The following is a 24,668-nucleotide window of genomic DNA, read 5'->3' on the forward strand; positions in this document are numbered from 1 at the left end:
TCTCTCCTGTTGATGTCGATTCTTTTCAAGGACAGTAAGTGCCTAACTATAGACATGTTACTTCTCAGACATGCATACATCAGACAATCTCTGCCCATCTCATCTGTAAGAGACACATCAGCTCCCTCTGACACAAGAAGGTGATAAACATCAGAGTGCCTGGCCTTACTTGCTATCATGACTGGTGTCATGTTGCTGCCATCTCTCCTGTTGATGTCGATTCTTTTCAAGGACGGTAAGTGCCTAACTATAGACATGTTACCTTCCTCACATGCATACATCAGACAATCTCTGCCCATCTCATCTGTAAGAGACACATCAGCTCCCTCTGACACAAGAAGGTGATAAACATCAGAGTGCCTGGCCTCAGCTGCTATCATGAGTGGTGTCATGTTGCTGCCATCTCTCCTGTTGATGTTGATTGTTTTCAAGGACAGTAAGTGCTTAACTATAGACATGTTACCTCCCTCACATGCATACACTCTACCCATCTTATCTGTAAGAGACACATCAGCTCCCTCTGACACAAGAAGGTGATAAACATCAGAGAGCCCGGCCTTAGCTGCTATCATGACTGGTGTCATGTTGCTGCAATCTCTACAGTTGATGTTGATTGTTTTCACAGATAGAAGGTGTCTAATAACAGGCATACAATCTGAGGTTTTGAAAAGCCATCTAAACTCACTGGCTCTTTAAAATACACATATGAGACAGTTTCTGCCCTCGTTATCTGTAAGAGACACATCAGCTCCCTCTGACACAAGAAGGTGATAAACATCAGAGTGCCCGGCCTTAGCTGCTATCATGACTGGTGTCATGTTGCTGCCATCTCTCCTGTTGATGTCGATTGTTTTCAAGGACAGTAAGTGCCTAACTATAGACATGTTACCTTCCCTACACGCATACATCAGACAATCTCTGCCCATCTCATCTGTAAGAGACACATCAGCTCCCTCTGACACAAGAAGGTGATAAACATCAGAGTGCCTGGCCTCAGCTGCTATCATGACTGGTGTCATGTTGCTGCCATCTCTCCTGTTGATGTCGATTGTTTTCAAGGACAGTAAGTGCCTAACTGTAGACATGTTACCTTCCCTACACGCATACATCAGACAATCTCTACCCATCTCATCTGTAAGAGACACATCAGCTCCCTCTGACACAAGAAGGTGATAAACATCAGAGTGCCTGGCCTCAGCTGCTTTCATGACTGGTGTCATGTTGATGCCATCTCTCCTGTTGATGTCGATTCTTTTCAAGGACAGTAAGTGCCTAACTATAGACATGTTACCTTCCTTACACGCATACATCAGACAATCTCTGCCCATCGTATCTGTAAGAGACACATCAGCTCCCTCTGACACAAGAAGGTGATAAACATCAGAGTGCCTGGCCTCAGCTGCTATTATGACTGGTGTCATGTTGATGCCATCTCTCCTGTTGATGTCGATTGTTTTCAAGGACAGTAAGTGCCTAACTATAGACATGTTACCTTCCCTACACGCATACATCAGACAATCTCTACCCATCTCATCTGTAAGAGACACATCAGCTCCCTCTGACACAAGAAGGTGATAAACATCAGAGTGCCTGGCCTCAGCTGCTATCATGACTGGTGTCATGTTGCTGCCATCTCTCCTGTTGATGTCGATTGTTTTCAAGGACAGTAAGTGCCTAACTATAGACATGTTACTTCTCAGACATGCATACATCAGACAATCTCTACCCATCTCATCTGTAAGAGACACATCAGCTCCCTCTGACACAAGAAGGTGATAAACATCAGAGTGCCCGGTCCTAGCTGCTATCATGACTGGTGTCATGTTGCTGCCATCTCTCCTGTTGATGTCGATTGTTTTCAAGGACAGTAAGTGCATAACTATAGACATGTTACCTTCCCTACACGCATACATCAGACAATCTCTGCCCATCGTATCTGTAAGAGACACATCAGCTCCCTCTGACACAAGAAGGTGATAAACATCAGAGTGCCTGGCCTCAGCTGCTATCATGACTGGTGTCATGTTGCTGCCATCTCTCCTGTTGATGTCGATTGTTTTCAAGGACAGTAAGTGCATAACTATAGACATGTTACCTCCCCTACACGCATACATCAGACAATCTCTGCCCATCTTATCTGTAAGAGACACATCAGCTCCCTCTGACACAAGAAGGTGATAAACATCAGAGTGCCTGGCCTCAGCTGCTATCATGACTGGTGTCATGTTGATGCCATCTCTCCTGTTGATGTCGATTGTTTTCAAGGACAGTAAGTGCCTAACTATAGACATGTTTCTTCTCAGACATGCATACATCAGACAATCTCTGCCCATCTAATCTGTAAGAGACACATCAGCTCCCTCTGACACAAGAAGGTGATAAACATCAGAGTGCCCGGTCCTAGCTGCTATCATGACTGGTGTCATGTTGCTGCCATCTCTCCTGTTGATGTCGATTGTTTTCAAGGACAGTAAGTGCTTAACTATAGACATGTTACCTCCCCTACACGCATACATCAGACAATCTCTGCCCATCTCATCTGTAAGAGACACATCAGCTCCCTCTGACACAAGAAGGTGATAAACATCAGAGTGCCCGGTCCTAGCTGCTATCATGACTGGTGTCATGTTGCTGCCATCTCTCCTGTTGATGTCGATTGTTTTCAAGGACAGTAAGTGCATAACTATAGACATGTTACCTTCCCTACACGCATACATCAGACAATCTCTGCCCATCTCATCTGTAAGAGACACATCAGCTCCCTCTGACACAAGAAGGTGATAAACATCAGAGTGCCTGGCCTCAGCTGCTATCATGACTGGTGTCATGTTGATGCCATCTCTCCTGTTGATGTCGATTGTTTTCAAGGACAGTAAGTGCATAACTATAGACATGTTACTTCTCAGACATGCATACATCAGACAATCTCTGCCCTTCTTATCTGTAAGAGACACATCAGCTCCCTCTGACACAAGAAGGTGATAAACATCAGAGTGCCCGTTCATAGCTGCTATCATGACTGGTGTCATGTTGCTGCCATCTCTCCTGTTGATGTCGATTGTTTTCAAGGACAGTAAGTGCCTAACTATAGACATGTTACCTTCCTCACACGCATACATCAGACAATCTCTGCCCATCTTATCTGTAAGAGACACATCAGCTCCCTCTGACACAAGAAGGTGATAAACATCAGAGTGCCCGGCCTTAGCTGCTATCATGACTGGTGTCATGTTGCTGCCATCTCTCCTGTTGATGTCGATTGTTTTCAAGGACAGTAAGTGCTTAACTATAGACATGTTACCTCCCCTACACGCATACATCAGACAATCTCTGCCCATCTCATCTGTAAGAGACACATCAGCTCCCTCTGACACAAGAAGGTGATAAACATCAGAGTGCCCGGTCCTAGCTGCTATCATGACTGGTGTCATGTTGATGCCATCTCTCCTGTTGATGTCGATTGTTTTCAAGGACAGTAAGTGCATAACTATAGACATGTTACCTTCCCTACACGCATACATCAGACAATCTCTGCCCATCTCATCTGTAAGAGACACATCAGCTCCCTCTGACACAAGAAGGTGATAAACATCAGAGTGCCTGGCCTCAGCTGCTATCATGACTGGTGTCATGTTGATGCCATCTCTCCTGTTGATGTCGATTGTTTTCAAGGACAGTAAGTGCCTAACTATAGACATGTTACTTCTCAGACATGCATACATCAGACAATCTCTGCCCTTCTTATCTGTAAGAGACACATCAGCTCCCTCTGACACAAGAAGGTGATAAACATCAGAGTGCCCGTTCATAGCTGCTCTCATGACTGGTGTCATGTTGATGCCATCTCTCCTGTTGATGTCGATTGTTTTCAAGGACAGAAAGTGCCTAACTATAGACATGTTACCTTCCTGACACGCATACATCAGACAATCTCTACCCATCGTATCTGTAAGAGACACATCAGCTCCCTCTGACACAAGAAGGTGATAAACATCAGAGTGGTCGGCCTCAGCTGCTTTCATGACTGGTGTCATGTTGATGCCATCTCTCCTGTTGATGTCGATTGTTTTCAAGGACAGTAAGTGCCTAACTATGGACATGTTACCTTCCTCACACGCATACATCAGACAATCTCTGCCCATCGTATCTGTAAGAGACACATCAGCTCCCTCTGACACAAGAAGGTCATAAACATCAGAGTGCCCGGCCTTAGCTGCCATCATGACTGGTGTAATGTTGATGCCATCTCTCCTGTTGATGTCGATTCTTTTCAAGGACAGTAAGTGCCTAACTATAGACATGTTACCTTCCTCACACGCATACATCAGACAATCTCTGCCCATCTCATCTGTAAGAGACACATCAGCTCCCTCTGACACAAGAAGGTGATAAACATCAGAGTGCCCGGTCATAGCTGCTATCATGACTGGTGTCATGTTGATGCCATCTCTCCTGTTGATGTCGATTGTTTTCAAGGACAGTAAGTGCATAACTATAGACATGTTACTTCTCGGACATGCATACATCAGACAATCTCTGCCCATCTTATCTGTAAGAGACACATCAGCTCCCTCTGACACAAGAAGGTGATAAACATCAGAGTGCCCGGTCCTAGCTGCTATCATGACTGGTGTCATGTTGCTGCCATCTCTCCTGTTGATGTCGATTCTTTTCAAGGACAGTAAGTGCCTAACTATAGACATGTTACCTTCCTCACACGCATACATCAGACAATCTCTGCCCATCTTATCTGTAAGAGACACATCAGCTCCCTCTGACACAAGAAGGTGATAAACATCAGAGTGCCCGGCCTTAGCTGCTATCATGACTGGTGTCATGTTGCTGCCATCTCTCCTGTTGATGTCGATTGTTTTCAAGGACAGTAAGTGCTTAACTATAGACATGTTACCTCCCCTACACGCATACATCAGACAATCTCTGCCCATCGTATCTGTAAGAGACACATCAGCTCCCTCTGACACAAGAAGGTGATAAACATCAGAGTTTCCATTTTCAGTAACCATCATAATCGGGGTTCTCTTTGATAATGTTCCACCATTAATGTTGAAAATTTCACAAGACAACAAATATTGGACAGTTGAAAAATGACCGCTTGAACATGCCTTATGTAAACAACTGAAACCTTCAAATGTCTTAACAGAAAGAGAGGCGCCATGTGATATCAGGAACTTGAGGATCTCCTCCTGTCCTGTCTCAGAACACAACACTGCAGATGTGAATCCATTATGATTACAATCATCAATCATATCTGGAAACTTTTCAACAACAACTTTCACAATATCTCTTTTTCCTGAAATACACGCATGGTGGAGGCAACTGTTTCCTTTCCAGTCCGTCACTGAAACATTTGCTTCTTCTTGCAGTAGAAAGTTGAACACATCCAGCTGTCCAGCCTCTGCAGCAATTATAAGCAATGTTTTGCCTCCTGCCATCCTTCTGTCTGCATCATATTCACCATGCTTCTTTAGCACATCAACAATACATTGCAGGTTCCTCAGATGTCCAGCCTTTATACATCCTGTGATACTGTCATACAGGTCTTTGACATCCTCAGGGAAAAGATTTTCCTTTTTCATCATCACTAATAGTGACTGTCTGAACAGTAAATCATTATTAGACAGGGAAGTCCAGTATAGAAAACATTCACCAGATTTGCTGTCCTTTCGATGGACTATATGAGGCAAGTCATTTGCCAGTTCCGTCATCAGCGACGATGCTAATTCATCGATTCTGAACACAGAGTGGCCTACTGTCCATCTGAAGCAATCTTCACGGATACCCTCCACTAGCCTCTTGATCATCAATGGGTAAAGACGAGAAGTGATGTAGATCATGTTTGTCACATCATCAGTTTGGGTTGTCTGTCGAGCATCAGTCATGCTTGGTCTAACTCTTTCATACAAAAACTGAAGGGAACAGTGTTTGACTAATAAAACACTGTTCAGATTTCCCAAAGCACACGCGGCAGCATCGTGAATGGCTGGATGTGAAAAGGAGGCGACATGATTCTCCACGACACAGTAGGTACCGGTGAAATTGTTTATCTCTCTTTCTATGTCCGTATCAGTGTATGTTGCTACCTTCTCCTTTACAACATGAAACAGATCTGTGACCTTCTTATCTGTTCCCATCGTCAAGGAGGCAAGGTCCAGTTTTCCTCCACACAGGACCAGGAGAATCAGAGCAGTCGATCTGCTGCTGCCTTCACGAACAATGGTGTCAAGGTCATCTCTCAGGTATGTCACTGGTTTCAGAAAAAAGTCCCCAATACTGTACATCTGGAACGCTGGGTTGGTGAAGTACAGTTTACAGGTCAAAGGATATCCAAACATGCTGTCCTTTAACTCTGTAACAGTTTTCATGTCTGTATCGGAGATACTGCAGATCTGGCTTCTCTTGCTGAACAATGTCATGATCTGTTTCTTTTCTTCAGTGGTCAAATATGTCTTTATCATATCAACAACACTTTCAGGTTTAAATAGACTTACTTTGAACTGATGTAGTTTTGCACATCCCTCATTCCAGTTGTAGTTCCTGGATGTCAAAATGATGCGAAGTTTGTAACTGCTTTTTTTTGTCGTTACGTCTTCATCTTGCTTTTCATCTTCCTTCTTCATCATGTCTGTCTTCACTTTCTCCTTTCTTTCTCCCTTGGCTGCTAGCTCCTCGTCTCTTGTCAGGGAAAGTAAATTATCAAGCAAGGCACTGAACACTTTCTGTAATTTCTCCAAGCTGCTAGGAAATACAACAGAACCAAAGACATCATCAAACACAACCAACGTGTCACACTTTCGCTCAATAACGATATCAATGTCAAACCCTTCAACATTTTCTACAAACAATACTTGATAGTTTTTCTTCATGTACGTTTCACAGATCCTGAGAGCAGCAGTAGTCTTGCCATCTCCTGGGGCTCCACAGATTGAAACGTGGCGGTGTCTCTTCAGAAGTTCTTCAGCTTTGTGGAGAGCACCGGTTTGCACGAACATACCGCCCAGCTGCTTGATCCTTGTGCTGAGACTCTCTGGAGAAAATACGAAAAAAATAAAATTGAAACTGAAATTCAAGGTCTGACTTCATTCTGATTTCAAGATAATTCTGAACACCATACTTACTGCTGATATTTTACAGGAAATCAATATGGGTACAAATTGGTTCAGCATGGAAGAAGCATCGGTTGTTTATATACAGTGGGTCATTTTTCTGCAGCTCATGTCTGCAGCAGACAGTTGAAAGCTCTCTACATGTGAACCATGAAACCTTTTGAAGCCTTACTGAGGATGATGTAACCCTAATCAAACAACTTCAGAACAAGTGTTGCATGACAAAGCGCAGGTTAGTTATACATAGCAAATGGTTTTCTCTATTTATCACACCTTGTGATATACAGCCTCGATGGCCGCTGTTGCCGACTGCAATGTTGGAGGAGTTGGACAAGTCATAATGTGAAACTGAAGAACCTGGGTTGAAGAAAGGAAAAAGAAATGCATTACAACCCACTGAAATATAAAATCTGCTTATTGAGACTTGTAATTTCTTAATAAGTGGGATACACAGATAAAGGAATGACATAAGTCATCCATGTTTACCATACTAATGAGAAAAGATCCAGAAATGACGCAAAACCCAGAAGTCACTTTGTAATAATAATGGTATTTGTAATGCGCTGAATTCCACTCCAAGGAGGGGCATGCTCAAAGCGGTTATTATTTCCCCGGATAACCCATGCTATCTTTTAGGTGCTAGAAGGTTATAGTCACATGACTTTCTCTCACCGGTTACCCATTTTCTGCTGGGTGAACAGTGGCAACAGGGTTTGTTGAACAAACTCACTTGCCTAAGACGAGACCACATATATCAAATGTGCTTCGTTTTGGGGCAGGACCAAATCCTTGAAACTCTCAGGAGTCAACTCGCCGAGCCCAGTCACCCATCTAAGGACTGTCGGATCTCGACGTTGCTTAACTTCACCTGTTTCGTGACCTGAACTCTGGGCACGAGGTCAGACAACAACATGGTACCAACTTTGGCCAAACCTGAAGACACAGTTCTGATTCTGGCAATCCAAAAACATAACGAAATTGTAAATAGTCAGTCTGAACACAAGATCACACGACTGTTATACAACCAAGGAAACTTGGTGAATATTTGGTGCCTTGATTCTTTTCATAGACAGACACAGACACAAACACAGACAGACAGGCACACACGCACTATTTTCATTTTCCTAAAAAGAGATACATATGCAGGGTTTGGAAACAGCCTCACCTGGTAGGTAGTAGTGGGTGGCTGTAGACAAGGATTGAACCCCTTGCCGGTGTCTTCCCTCTGTGGCAGTGAGAGTATCTGTGGAAGGTCCAGCCACAGCATCAATTGATGTCAGTGTTGTATTGGGTCTCTCCAGCTTCTGTCTTGGCCCTGTGGCAGTGACAGTATCTGTGGAAGGTGTGGCCACAGCGCCACCTGGTGTCAGTGTTGTAGTGGGTTGTCTCCCTTGCTCCCATCTTGGCCTTTTGGCAGTGAGGGTATCTGTGAAAGGTGTAGCCCCAGCGCCAACTGGTGTCAGTGTTATAGTGGGCTGTCTCCCTCGCTTCTGTCTTGGCCTTGTGACAGTGAGAGTATCTGTTGAAGGTCCAGCCACAGCGCCACCTGGTGTCGGTGTTGGAGTGGGTTGTCTCCCCAGCTTCTGTCTTGCCCTTGTGACAGTGAGAGTATCTGTGGAAGGTCCAGCCACAGCGCCACCTGGTGTCGGTGTTGGAGTGGGTTGTCTCCCCTGCTTCTGTCTTCCCTCTGTGGTAATGAGAGTATCTGTGGAAGGTCCAGCCACAGAGACATCTAGTGTTGGTGTTGTAGTGGGCTGTCCCCGCTGCTGTTGTGCATCTGTGGTAATGAGAGTATCTGTGGAAGGTGTAGCCACAGAGACATCTGGTGTTGGTGTTGTAGTGGGTTGTCGCCCCTGCTGCTGACTTCCCTCTATGGAAGTTTCCATCATTCAAAATATCTTAGTTTCCTCCATAGATAACATTTCAGATTCCAGGATTAGTTTGATTTCAATCCAGCTCCCTGTAACAAATAAACATATCCTTGATTGCTGATTAGTATATAATTAATTACAGTCGAGGCCTTCATTAGAATAGTTTCCCCAGGAGCAATTTGTTTGCTGCTTGTCATGTACAGTCCGTTTGAGTCAGAAACGGACTGATGAATTGCAAATTTTATCATTGTACAAAATTGCCACATAAATATAAATAACACACATGTTTATCATTTACTAATACACAACAGTTTTCTTATATTTGAACATTTCCGGACTCCACCAAACAAAGTTGTGTAAGAAACTATCATCACTGAAAACGCAAAAGTTGTTATTTGTCAGGGTGGGGTGAAGTCTATGATCTTATTTAAGTTTGGATGGTTCTCTATGAAAATTCTGAGTTGTCTATGCCAGCGCTTGACGTGGTTTGTCGTACGTGGCCATTCGGTGCTGTGATGGTTCCACGTTGCCCTCCCATGGTCTCCTTCCAACCAGTAGGATATGATGTAGTCGCTGAAGTTGTCCACTGCTTCACCTGGCGGGGTATCCTCCAGGGCATGGAACCAGACGTCAATGATGACAGGAACCAGAGGCAGGCCCATGGCTCTCCAGACCAACAGCCTGACATCTGGAGTGTCTTGACAAGCACAAGTCAAACCAACTTTCTGTACCTTCTTCCAGACTGCTTGGGTGTAATGGAACATCCAGCCCTTTGTTTATGTTGATTGTGCTACCTGCGGCTTCAGTTTTTATCAGTCCTAAGAAGCAGTTATAGGTTGTTGATTTGTGTCAGTTGAAATCGCATGTTTTTATACAGTGGAAGCTGTCTAAACTGGCACTCATTAGGACTGAAGAAATATCCGGTTTAGACAAAGTGCTGCATTGTAGAGCTGATGGTAAATGTACAAATCATGAATGGGGCTGATTGCCAGATTTGACAGATGCCGGTTTTGACAGCTTCCATTGTATTTATAAAGTAAGAATGGCATTGAATGATAAATAGGTTATCACACTCATGTGTCTTTTATTGTGGTTAAAATCCTGCATTAGGAATAAACACTACGTATTCAGCTTGCCACGGCTCACTAAATACAACGTTTATTACCAATGCAGGATATTCATCATCCCAAAACCGTGACACTGGTATGATACCCTGTATGTATAGTTAGCGGTCTGATGAATGACTGAAGGTGGTTTCATGCGACAGTCAGCATTATTCGTACTTATTATTTAACCTGTAAAGTGTGAATAATGTATAGTGCAAATGTCTCACATGTACTGGTAACTAGGAAGTAAATCGCATTTTCTGCTTTGGGCTACAAGGGAAACTTGTGCAGCAACAAGATCTGTAGGATCTCAGTTAATTCAAACACCAGCTGCAGCCAATTGCCACCGTTCGATTATAAAATATTTCTCTTTTGTTGGCTTGAATGGACTGGTATTTTCATTGTGAACAAAGGAGAAATTGTCCCAGACGATGTTATATTTTCAATATTATATCATGGGCACGAACAAACAACAGGTTTGTCGTAATAATTCTTAATGTCTCACATTATAGTAACTGTTAGAAATACTTGTATAGTGTTTTGCTTCATTAAATATACATTAACATATCACCTATTGAAATCAAATATCATTGCAATCTTCTACATCACCCATATTTCCATCAAAATGTCATTGTTTTACAGATAATGTCATCATTAGTTTTCCAATATTTTTCAACGTTGCTATAAACAATAGTGAGTGAATGAAGGTTATTTCATGTAACAATCGGGAATATCGGTATTATTTACCTTGTAAGGTGTGAAGAACGTACAGAGGGATGTCTCTGCCTCGCCAGGTAACAAGGAAGTAACTCCTACTTTCTGTATTGGGCTACAAGGGGGAAGTAACTTGTGCAGCGACAACATCTCTTATTAGTGTGACACCTGTAGGCAAGTGAAGTAGTTCAAACCTTAACTTTACGTTTTAGAGATTCAAAAATATATTGAAGAATTATTTTAAAACAACCTGTTTCAGGTGAATGTCAACAAGTGAAGGATATACCCATGAATAGCTCCTTAACAGGTATGCTTGTTGTAAGATGTTACAAACAGGCACAGGTGGTCAAGCTAGCTGACTTGATCAATGTTTGTCATTTCATCCCAGATGCATTGATACCAATTAGTCTGTCCAAAATCAGACCATTTTGTAACTGGCTTTGCCTGGGAAAATGTTTTTGTGTCAGATTATGTCTTTGGCAGTGAGATGGGAGAAGATGAAGCACTCAAACCTGTCATTAATTAATGATGACCTTGTGTTTACAGAGGATACTAAACGACCTTCTGTGTAACACCATTTTTATCAAACAAGTTAATGATTTCGTATCTAATGATACGAGTGGTTTGATACTTATTCTTTAACAAGTTTAATAAAAATGGTATTTCACAGAAGTGAGTTTAGTATTCCGTTTATTACTTGCCAACATATATTGACAGAAACTGCAGCGAAATTACCTACAGAGTGAGGACTCTTGCATTGTGACGTCACAGCTTTGAACCATTCTGACGTCATTCGTCAAGCGGTATTACATTAGAGTAATGTTGCCGTACAAATATTACACTGCAGTATCTTCAACGGGCGAGTAATAAATTATGCTAGTAAGTGTTTATATCAACCAAAGAAATATTGAAAAGTTTGTGTTGTGTAGAGGCAACTGTTACGGACGATTTCACGGAATAACTTTGACTATTAACATGCGTATAAGAATGCATGAACTAAAAAATATCAAGTGCAAAAACTACAAAACTACATATCGGAATGCTAAGGAATTACGTTTCATATGGTACTCACCACAATAAATGGCATATGAAATCTTCTGCCGCAGGTGTTTTGTTCACGACTACACTTAACACTGTCATAGAGCAATTTAGAAAGGCAAATTCTTTATTATGTCTGCGAGTTTATGATATAATGGGCATGCCGTACTATCATAACATTGCTAAAAATATTCAGCCAACGAAAGGATGGAAAACATATGACGTCATGTCCAGCGAAACTTTGAGACTGCTTCGACACCAGTAGGGGATTAACGATAGAAAATGTGTGATGTGCATGTAAATATAACAGTTTATGAAATAAACTTCATCTTGTCTAGAAGGCAGGCCGTACGACATTACGCCAGGATACCTTGGCTAAGTTTCCTTTGACTACCTGAAAATTGGTTTGTCCTGTGTGACATCTATCAACAAATATGGTGGTCTCATCTAAACAGTGTCGACTGTCAAATCCAAACACTATGTATGACAGAAAACACGCCGCCGAGGTTTTGGTAGACAACGTAAAACCGGAGGGAGAGTCCCGACTGTATTACGTTGTCTACCAAAACCGAGGAGAACTGTTTTCTCTAACATGTATACCGTCAATGATGGACAATTACAATGTAGATGATCATTTAATAAAGGCTCATAACAATAACTGAAGTGCGCGTAAAATCAATTTTACTCATAATGAGTGAGTGAGTGAGTCTGGACCAGACAATCCAGTGATCAACAACATGAGCATCGATTTGCGCGATTGGGAACCGATGACATGTCTCAACCAAGTCAGCGAACCTGACCACCCGATCCCGTTGGTCGCCTCTTACGACAAGCATAGTCGTCTTTCATGGCATACTCATAATGACAGTAACTATAAGTAGATAATGTAACCTCACTACCTTCGTCGGTCCGGTGGCCGTGCGGTAGAGCCTCTGCTTACGATTCTGAGATTTGTAGTTCCAATTCCTTTTGGGAAACTTTTATAGTGTTGGCTTAACCTTCACGGGTATTTTTCAACTGATTTCAAACACTCATGTCTTACCAGGGAAACTATATATAGAAGGGGGAAGAAACTCCCTGAAAAGCCCCAGAACGTATGTCTCGGGTGGTTACGTAACCAGTGTAGCCAATATGGCAGAAGCCTAGTGTTTAAGATTGGGCCGGGTTTATTTTCAACAGCTGATTAAATTCGCTGAGTGTTGTGACAATTGAAATCCTACATGTAGAAGCTGATTTAACTATTTTGTCACTTCAGTCTAAGTCAAATAATTGGTATTAGTGTCAGCATTGTGCAATTAAGACAGTAGATTTGTAGTAAAGTTTGAAGTCGGTATCTTACAGCTCACCGGTTCCCATTCTTGATTCACATCGAAAGACAGACAAAATTGTGCCGATAAAACCTTCTTTCACACATTCGTTGGATGTTTAGAAGGGACGCATAACTTTTTCCTTTCTTGTTGATCGTATTATTTGACAAAACGGAAAGGAGTTTACAGTTTTACACTTTCTGTTTTGGAGGGGTGTGTGACAGTGTCAGTTAACATTTTGTTAATGTCAATGCCATTCCCCACATGCAATTAGATTATATTTAAGATAATTATTAATGTAAACAAAAGTGTCTCAAAGTAGATTTTTAAAAGAACAGCTGGCGTTAACACATGTGTTCTCGCGATACTTTTGCGTTCTTAAACATGTTTTGGGAGGGAAGGCCGCTGTGTATCATTTATTCTTCCATTCATTCACATATGTACTTCCTTTTATTCTTTTCTTTATTTCTTTCATTCATTCACATAGAATTCTTGCTCTGAATTCTAACTATAATTCATTCAAACATTGTCATTGTAAAATTCCGACTGACACAATAAACTGATTGAAGTTCTGTTTAACACAGCTGAAATTGCGCTGGGAACGAGCCAAGTCACTGTATGCGTTGGAGCATGACGAGGCACACGTTAATTAGAACAAATGGCCAAGAAAGCAAGCGAGTGACTTATCCCTGTTTTAGATTATCTCTGGTCTCACGAACGAAAAGGTCTCTTGCGAAAACTAAAACCTGTTCCTCCGAAAGGAAAACCTCAAATGCGGTTATTCTGGGAAAACAAGAGATGACCTAATATATAGTGAGAAGCACACTTTAGGTTTATATCTATTTCACTATTCACTACATTGACAAATGAGGCAATATCAGTGCTTTTCTGCAACAATCAGCAATATTTGTACAGCTTACCTTCTAAAACCCGAAGAACGTAATACCTACAGATTGATATCTCTGTCTTCCCACAGGACAAGTTAGGTAATTCTACTTTCTGTATTGAACTACAAGCGCAATAAGATTTGTATAGGTTTAGATGAGTCATACACCCGCAGCCACGTGACACTGTTTAATCCTCAAGTCTATTGAATATGTTCGATTAAGGTTTTATTTCTCTTTTGTTGACTTGAATGGGTTGGGGGTTTCATTGTTAGACATTATGATCGTTACCATGGTCCCTACACAACAAGCCTGTTCAGCCCAGTTGACAGCCAGTTTGAGCAATGGCAGGTAATGAGAGGGTTAAAATTCTATTTTCATCTCGGACAGTCTAATTTCAAAAGTTGCCAGTCCGGTGGTCTGGAAGATATTTTTACCCCAAGTTGCCTAAGTGGCTGGCAGTATACATTTCATAGTATCAGCAGACAGGTTCAGATGGAATCAAAATCATCACTTCTTATCCAGGTCAAAATAAACTTTGAAGAGTGCAGCATTTAGCTGCAGTTCATGATGACGTTCCTTTTGCTGAAAACAATTGCACTGCCGACTCAGACAGTGACTCAGATTTGTCCGATCTTCATTGTGGCTGTGAAACAGATTTATAAACCAGGCCATGTAGCTTACATGAAGTAAAGACAGTATTCAGAAACCTGATTGTTTTCGTTTTTTATTGTTGAAAACCGGACAGGCAAGTTTGTATCCGGACTGGTAATATTTTCAAGTTACCAGTTCGACTGTCTTTCTTGAAATATTCGGAGTTTTAAACACTACTAACTTTATCGATCCTTAGCCAATCTTTAAGCAAGGGTGCCAACAGCAGACCAGAACACTAACTTGTCGTCCATGAATATCTTGTTCTCTTAGGATCCCTACTTGTCTACAAAATCACGTGTCTGACAAATGGGGAGACATTAAGTAGTAATGAAAATCCATTTCTCATAAGAAACAATAGAAATATACATCGGCCTTTATTATACAATGGATAGCAGAAGGATAAAGACAACGGATATTTTGGGTGTCCGTTAGGGTCATATACGGATGTGGATGCAAATTAAAAAGGTCATATGCACAATTTAGGGACTACTTTGACATTGTAAACAAACATGATGTCACGCCCCTCTATCGGGGATCGTGTCCAGATTAACGGCAGTGGATACGGTTTTGTCAGTGCTTCGGTGGAAGAACATTCATGTCTGGCTATGATAGATGAAGTGGATTACAAGACAAAGATAGAGTTTCATATGCATACAAAGACAATAAAAAAGTGTCCTCACCCACTGTCAGTGTTTACGAGCAGAACATATTGGAACTAGATGACCTAACACAAGCAGTTGAGTGATCAGTGGAAAATTGTGTCACCAAGCTTTTGATGTAACTGTAGCAGTGACGTTTTCACGTGTTTTATACATTGTAGTTTGCTTATTTAAAAGTCAATAGAAGTTTCCTTTTTTGAGTTGTACAGTTTTGTGGGTAACAGTATTCATTGTATTCTCTTTGCCTGTTGCATGGTTAGGTCAGGTTGATGAATATGCATATCATGTGCATTTTATGTTCGTGGGAATCTTTGTGATAATACTGAGGATTTTGATTGGATGATTGGATCATCTGTTTCAATAAGATGATACCTTGTGGTGTCTTGTAATTGGTTGTCTTTGCGTTCTAATTTGTGGCAATTGAAATTTCAATTGAAATCGCAATTGAAATCGCATGATTGAAATCTTATAAAGTAAGATTGACATTGAAGGATGAATATGTTATTACACTCGTGTGTTTTGGTGTGGTTAAAATCCTGCATTAGGAATAAACACAATGTATTCAGCTTGCCTCACTAAATACAATGTTTATTTCCAATGCAGGATAGTAATCATCTCAAAACCGTGACACCCGCATGATAACCTGTATGTGTAGTTAGCGGTCTATGGGATTTAGATGTACGATATTTGTTATACACAATCAGCGACAATCAGCATTATTTGTACTTATTATTTAGCCTGTAAAGTGTGAATAATGTATAGTGCAAATGTCTGTCATGTACCGGTAACAGGGAAGTAAATCGTATTTTCTGCACTGGCCACAAGAGGAAGTAACTTGTGCAGCAACAAGATCTGTAGGATCTCAGTTAATTCAAACACCAGCTGCAGCCAATTGCCACCGTTCGATTATAAAATATTTCTCTTTTGTTGGCTTGAATGGACTGGTATTTTCATTGTGAACAAAGGAGAAATTGTCCCAGACGATGTTATATTTTCAATATTATATCATGGGCACGAACAAACAACAGGTTCGTCGTAATAATTCTTAATGTCTCAGATTATAGTAACTGTTAGAAATACCTTTATAGTGTTTTGCTTCATTAAATATACATTAACACATCACCTACTGAAATCAAATATCATTGCAATCTTCTACATCACCAGTATTTCCATCAAAATGTCATCGTTTTACAGATAATGTCATCATTGGATTTCAAATATTTTTCAACGTTGCTATAAACAATAGTGAGTGAATGAAGGTTATTTCATGTAACAATCGGGAATATCGGTATTATTTACCTTGTAAAATGTGAAGAACGTACAGAGGGATGTCTCTGCCTCGCCAGGTAACAAGGAAGTAACTCCTACTTTCTGTATTGGGCTACAAGGGGAAGTAACTTGTGCAGCGACATCTCTTATTAGTGTGACACCTGTAGGCAAGTGAGGTAGTTCATCCTTAACTTTACGTTTTAGAGATTCAAAAATATATTGAAGAATTATTTTAAAACAACCTGTTTCAGGTGAATGTCAACAAGTGAAGGATATACCCATGAATAGCTCCTTAACAGGTATGCTTGTTGTAAGATGTTACAAACAGGCACAGGTGGTCAAGCTAGCTGACTTGATCAATGTTTGTCATTTCATCCCAGATGCATTGATACCAATTAGTCTGTCCAGACTCAGACATTCACAGAACATTCACTTGGAACAATAAAATCAGACCATTTTTTAACTGGCTTTGCCTGGGAAAATGTTTTTGTGTCAGATTATGTCTTTGGCAGTGAGATGGGAGAAGATGAAGCACTCAAACCTGTCATTAATTAATGATGACCTTGTGTTCACAGAGGATACTAAACAACCTTCTGTGTAACACCATTTTTATCAAACAAGTTAATGATTTCGTATCTAATGATACGAGTGGTTTGATACTTATTCTTTAACAAGTTTAATAAAAATGGTATTTCGCAGAAGTGAGTTTAGTATTCCGTTTATTACTTGCCAACATATATTGACAGAAACTGCAGCGAAATTACCTACAGAGTGAGGACTCTTGCATTGTGACATCACAGCTTTGAACCATTCTGACGTCATTCGTCAAGCGGTATTACATTAGAGTAATGTTGCCGTAAAAATATTACACTGCAGTATCTTCAACGGGCGAGTAATAAATTATGCTAGTCAGTGTTTATATCAACCAAAGAAATATTGAAAAGTTTATGTTGTGTAGAGGCAACTGTTACGGACGATTTCACGGAATAACTTTGACTATTAACATGCGTATAAGAATGCATGAACTGAAAAATATCAAGTGCAAAAACTACAAAACTACATATCGGAATGCTAAGGTATTACGTTTCATATGGTACTCACCACGATAAATGGCATATGAAATCTTCTGCCGCAGGTGTTTTGTTCACGACTACACTTAACACTGTCATAGAGCAATTTAGAAAGGCAAATTCTTTATTATGTCTGCGAGTTTTTGATATAATGGGCATGCCGTACTATCATAACATTGCTAAAAATATTCAGCCAACGAAAGGATGGAAAACATATGACGTCATGTCCAGCGAAACTTTGAGACTGCTTCGACACCAGTAGGGGATTAACGATAGAAAATGTGTGATGTGCATGTAAATATAACAGTTTATGAAATAAACTTCATCTTGTCTAGAAGGCAGGCCGTACGACATTAAAAGATTGCATATATTTTTCGTTCACGAAATATTTTATCGCTATCCGATCGGAAACCCATTACGCCAGGATACCTTGGCTAAGTTTCCTTGGACTACCTGAAAATTGGTTTGTCCCGTGTGACATCTATCAACAAATATGGTGGTCTCATCTAAACAGTGTCGACTGTCAAATCCAAACATATGTACTTCCTTTTATTCTTTTCTTTATTTCTTTCATTCATTCGCATAGAATTCTTGCTCTGAATTCTAACTATAATTCATTCAATCATTGTCATTGTAAAATTCCGACTGACACAATAAACTGGTAGAAGTTCTGTTTAACACAGCTGAAATTGCGCTGGGAACGAGCCAAGTCACTGTATGCGTTGGAGCATGACGAGGCACACGTTAATTAGAGCAAATGGCAAAGAAAGCAAGCGAGTGACTTATCCCTGTTTTAGATTATCTCTGGTCTCACGAACGAAAACCTGTTCCTCCGAAATGAAAACCTCAAATGCGGTTACTCTGGGAAAACAAGAGATGACTTAATATATAGTGAGAAGCACACTTTAGGTTTATATCTATTTGTCAAAAGTTCTGTATCAATATTCACTACATGGACAAATGAGTCAGCATTGGTGCTTTTATGCAACAATCAGCAATATTTGTACAACTTACCTTCTAAAACTTGAAGAACGTATACATACAGATTGATGTCTCTGTTTTTCCATAGGACAAGTTAGGTAATCCTACTTTCAATGAGATTTGTATGGGTTTAGATGAGTCACACACCTGCAGCCACGTGACACTGTTTAAACCTGAAGTCTATTGAATATGTTCGATTATGGCTTTTTTTTCTCTTTTGTTGGCGTGAATGGGTTGTGAGTTTCATTGTTAGACACTATAATCATTACCATGGTCCCTGCATAACAAATCTATTCAGCGCAGTTAGCTCAATCAGCTGTGACAGGAAGTTTGACCTGTAGCAGCCTATGGGAGGCCAGTGTTTGAAAATGATCAGAAACTCTAACTGCAGTGTTTAAAATTCCCGAACGGTCTATTTTCATCTCGGAGGGTCTAATTTCAAAAGTTGTCAGTCCGGCGGTCTGGTAGATATTGTTACCCCTAAGCTGCCTAACTGGCTAACAGTATACGTTTCACAGTATCAGCAGACAGGTTCAGATGGAATCAAAATCACCACCTCTTACCCAGAACAATACAAGCTTTGAAGAGTGCAGTTGTCCTTCAACAGCATTTAGCTGCAGATGATGATGACGTTCCTTCTGCTGAAAAAAAATTTGCACTGCCGACTCAGACAGTGACTCAAATTTGTCTAATCTTGATTGTTACTGTGAGGCAGAAAATGAAACAGATTTATAAACCAGGCCATGTAGCTTACATCCAGTAAAAACAGTATTCAGAAACCTGATTGTTTTCGTTTTTTTATTGTTGAAAACCGGACAGGCAAGTTTGTATCCGGACTGGTAATATTTTCAAGTTACCAGTTCGACTGTCTGGCTTGAAATCTTCGGAATTTTAAACACTGCTAACTGTATAGATGCTTAGCCAATCCTTATGCAAGGGTGCCAACAGCAGAACAGAATACTAACTTGTCGTCCATGAATATCTTGTTCTTTTAGGATCCCTAACTGTCTAAAAAAAATCACGTGTCTGCCAAATGGGGAGACATTACGTAGTAATGGAAATACATTTCTCATAAGAAACAAAAGAAATATACATCGTCCTTTATTATACAATGGATAGCAGAAGGATAAAGACAACGGATATTTTGGGTGTCCGTTAGGGTCATATACGGATGTCGATGCAAATTAAAAAGGTCATATGCACAATTTAGGGACTCTTTTGACATTGTAAACAAACATGATGTCACGCCCCTCTATCGGGGATCGTGTCCAGATTAACGGCAGTGGATACGGTTCTGTCAGTGCTTCGGTGGAAGAACATTCATGTCTGGCTATGATAGATGAAGTGGATTACAAGACAAAGATAGAGCTTCATATGCATACAAAGACAATAAAAAAGTGTCCTCACCCACTGTCAGTGTTTACGAGCAGAACATATTGGAACTAGATGACCTAACACAAGCAGTTGAGTGATCAGTGGAAAATTGTGTCACCAAGCTTTTGATGTAACTGTAGCAGTGACGTTTTCACGTGTTTTATACATTGTAGTTTGTTTATTTAAAAGTCAATAGAAGTTTCCTTTTTTGAGTTGTACAGTTTTGTGGGTAACAGTATTCATTGTATTCTCTTTGCCTGTTGCATGGTTAGGTCAGGTTGATGAATATGCATATCATGTGCATTTTATGTTCGTGGGAATCTTTGTGATAATACTGAGGATTTTGATTGGATGATTGGATCATCTGTTTCAATAAGATGATACCTTGTGGTGTCTTGTAATTGGTTGTCTTTGCGTTCTATTTTGTGGCAATTGAAATTTCAATTGAAATCGCAATTGAAATCGCATGATTGAAATCTTATAAAGTAAGATTGACATTGAAGGATGAATATGTTATTACACTCGTGTGTTTTGGTGTGGTTAAAATCGTGCATTAGGAATAAACATAGTGTATTCAGCTTGCCTCACTAAATACAATGTTTATTTCCAATGCAGGATATTAATCATCTCAAAACCGTGACACCCGCATGATAACCTGTATGTGTAGTTAGCGGTCTATGGGATTTAGATGTACGATATTTGTTATACACAATCAGCGACAATCAGCATTATTTGTACATATTATTTAGCCTGTAAAGTGTGAATAATGTATAGTGCAAACGTCTGTCATGTACCGGTAACTAGGAAGTAAATCGTATTTTCTGCACTGGCCACAAGAGGAAGTAACTTGTGCAGCAACAAGATCTGTAGGATCTCAGTTAATTCAAACACCAGCTGAACCCAATTGCCACCGTTCGATTATAAAATATTTCTCCTTTGTTGCCTTGAATGGACTGGTATTTTCATTGTGAACAAACGAGAAATTGTCCCTGATGATGTTATATGTTCAATGTTATATCATGGGCACGAACAAACAACAGGTTTGTTGTAATGATTCTTAAGGTCTCAGATTATAGTAACTGTTCGAAATACTTTTATAGTGTTTTGCTTCATTAAACATACATTAACATATCACTTACTGGAATCAAATACCATTGCAATCTTCTACATCACCCATATTTCCATCAAAATGTCATCGTTTTACAGATAATGTCATCATTGGTTTTCCAAACTTTTTTGCTATAAACAATAGTGAGTGAATGAAGGTTATTTCATCTAACAGTCAGGAATATCGGTACTATTTACCTTGTAAAATGCGAAGAACGTACAGAGAGATGTATCTGCCTCGCCATGTAACAAGGAAGTAACTCCTACTTTCTGTTTTGGGCTACAAGGGGAAGTAACTTGTGCAACGACAAAATCTTTTATGTTTCAGATCAGTGTGACACCTGTAGTTAAGTGAGGCAGTTCAAGCCTTAACCTTAGGTTTTAGAGATTCAAAAATATATTGAATAATATTTTTTAAAAACCTGTTTAAGGTGAATGTCAACAAGAGAAGGATATACTCATGAATGGCTCCTTAACAGGTATGCTTGTTATAAAATGCTCAAAATAGGATCAGATGGTCAAGCTAGCTGGCTGGGTCAATGCTTGTTGTTTCATCCCAGATGCATTGATGCCAGATTGTCTGTCCAGACTCAGACATTCACAGAACATTGGCATACATTTGGAACATAGCAGAGTACAGTTGTTTTCTGTGGAACTGCGCTTAATGTAGATCTCACGAATAAAGATCAGACCATTTTTATCTGTCTTTGCTTGGGAAAATATTTTTGCGTGCGATTATGTGTTTTGCAGTGAGATGGAAGAAGGTGAGGATACTAAACGACCTTTTGTGTAACACCATTTTTGTTAAACGAGTTCATGATTTCGTATCTAATGAGCGAAAGCTGTTTGATACTAAATCTTTAACGAGTTTAATAAAAATGGTATTTCATTGAAGTGCGTTTAGTATTCCGTTTATTACTTGCCAACACAAACTGAAACAAACTGCGAAATTGCCTACAGAGAGAGAACTCCCAGCTTTCAGCGAATCAAGGAAGGTCTAGCAAAATTACCACAGCGATATTAGCATTTTGACGTCACAACTTTGAACCATTTTGACGTCATACGTCAAGTGGTATTACACAGCATAATAATCTCGTAAAAAATATTAAACTGCAGTATCTTCAAAGGACGAGTAATAAATTATGCTATCACGGAGTCAGTGTTTTTATCAACCACTGAAATACTGAAAGGTTTATGTTGTGTAGATTCAACTGCTTACGGACGATTTCACGGAATAACTTTTACCATTAATATGCTTATACTGAAAACTAGTAAGTGCAAGAACTGCATATCAGACATTTTTCACTAATATGTCACTGTTGGAGAGATTGAATTTCGTTTCCGAGCAGACATAAGAAATAAGTTGTATTAAAAGCATTCTCTCCTAGTGAACACTAATTCCCTTCATCTTAAATCAGTTGAGTATGACAACAGTATTAACCCAGTTTGAGATATACGATTTTAGCCTAGAAATTATTCTACAATTGTCAACCCTTCAACGTGTAGTTGGATAAATGTCAGACTGGAACCTTTGAATACAATCTGTTATTGTAAGATATGATTGTATTGTATAAGAAAGTTTGACAGATTGTAGCTTTACGGCATGTGAGGGGATTAGGAGCAGAAACGACCTAGAGGCAGTGGTGATAGAGGCAAATAAAGGCATTTCTGTTATAAATAGAAATTAACAGAGAAAAGACAACTACAATAATACTGAATGAAACGCGACAAGCGGTCAGGCAGCGGTCATGTAGTTCAAGTGATGACATAGGCAGGCAGATTGATGTTAGCCGAATGATGTACTCCAGTTAATCCATGTGTGTCATTGTATGAACACAATAACCAGCCTCTTATATATATATATGGTATCCTACACAGACTCATGTCCATCAATCACGTCATAGTCTCGTCCAGACTGTGTTATTTACAGACGGCCATCACAAAGTAGGAATATTGCTTAGGAAAGCATTAAAAAAATGTCTGTGAGACAATTCTAAGATACATCGTAATAACTGTCAGTTTGGGTTTCATCAACAAGTACTTCATTTGAGCTTCATGTGTCACATGTTGAAATTTGATTGTTTGAAATTTGATTGGTTGTAGATTTTTACATGTTGTGTGTTATATAAATTTGGTCACATGATGCATCACAACATTGTATGTTTGAATATTATGACACAAGACATGTGTTACAGCATGTGCTGCAGACAATGTGTCAGAACACATCTCCTTGCATAAGCCGTTAGCCATGTGTCATGTTATTGCAATGTATGATGTCTTGAAACATTTTATGCATCCACTTTGTCCCACACATCATACGAGGGAAGATCAAGAAGTATTGAGCCTCACCCGGACACTGATATGAATGCAGTTGTTTTTATATGTCATGTTTCTACATAAATATCTCTCAACATCAACCAAATTGGTTTGCTGTGTTTCATCCTCACATTTTATCTTGGTAACCCCCAAGAACGCAAAATCTGCAATTAATGCATCACAAACTTCAGTAAACACACTATGCAAGAAACATGTTCTGTGTTTGAGATAGGTAGACGTCCGCTAGAATCAAGCTTTAAAAAAGTGCATAAAAAAGCAGTTTAAAACTACAGTTGCTTGTCAAAGTGACCTCCCCTTTCATATTTACTGAAAGAGCTTGTTTAGGACACACCGCGCACATGCTTCCAGATGACGTAATCATAAGGACGTAACTGATTCTAATATTTTCACTATTCATACATGATGCCAAGGATTCAAACTAAATAATGAACTTTCAGAAAAGTCAGCCCCAAATACATTGTAAAAAGTGCCAGCTTTAATATCTGGACACAATATTTTTGAAAGATCAAAATAGGGGTGTCCTTGAAAAATGATCCCTGTCTAAATCTAAATCATGCAATCCAAATCATTGGCTGTTGATTATGACGGGGATGCATCCACTACAATTCTGAACATTGGACGTCGAGAATTTAGATAGGCTCACTACATTTGATATCCCCGCGTATATCTTCTGTTTCAGTATCCCTATACTAACTCTGAATCCCTTCAGTCCTCAGACTTTTGCCATTTTTACCTTTAACATACCCATCAATATTAACAAGATTTAGTCCCGTCCCCTTGAGTGTGTAGCTCTTGAGAAATTCAGTACTGAAAAACTGATAATCAGTTGACGGAAAAGATGTCTCAATGTCAAATAGTCTAGCTGGTGGCTTTGGTTTCAGAGTAACGAGTTACCTCCCTTTCTCAATGTCAAGGTTAAACTGGTTGATAAAATGACAGTGAAAACCAAGGGTGGGTAATAAGGAACATGGGATGGCTCCAGGGCGATAGTGTAGGATTACTCTTAGGCAATGGTGATATGGAGACTGCATTATCAGATGTTTTGTGCATTCAGTCATGTTAAATCTAACATGTCCGATGTCTTGAATATTGTGTTGTGGCAAAATGTCATGTTTACACCAGTTTGTTACATGATACTCCAGTGTGTGATGTAATGCTACCTCGATGATTTTG

The 24,668-nt window shown here is 40.0% G+C and overlaps 1 protein-coding gene and 1 pseudogene across 1 annotated transcript in view; both read right to left on the reverse strand.

Annotated features, from left to right (window-relative positions):
* The window catches only part of LOC137261071 (ADP-ribosylation factor-like protein 1), a 382,131-nt gene that overhangs the window by 30,662 nt on the left and 326,801 nt on the right, over window positions 1-24,668 (reverse strand). The gene's annotated exons all lie outside the window — the stretch shown is intronic.
* On the reverse strand, window positions 470-21,402 carry LOC137261061 (uncharacterized; annotated as a pseudogene).

Source organism: Haliotis asinina, chromosome 14 (assembly GCF_037392515.1).
Source record: "Haliotis asinina isolate JCU_RB_2024 chromosome 14, JCU_Hal_asi_v2, whole genome shotgun sequence".
NCBI lineage: Eukaryota > Metazoa > Mollusca > Gastropoda > Lepetellida > Haliotidae > Haliotis > Haliotis asinina.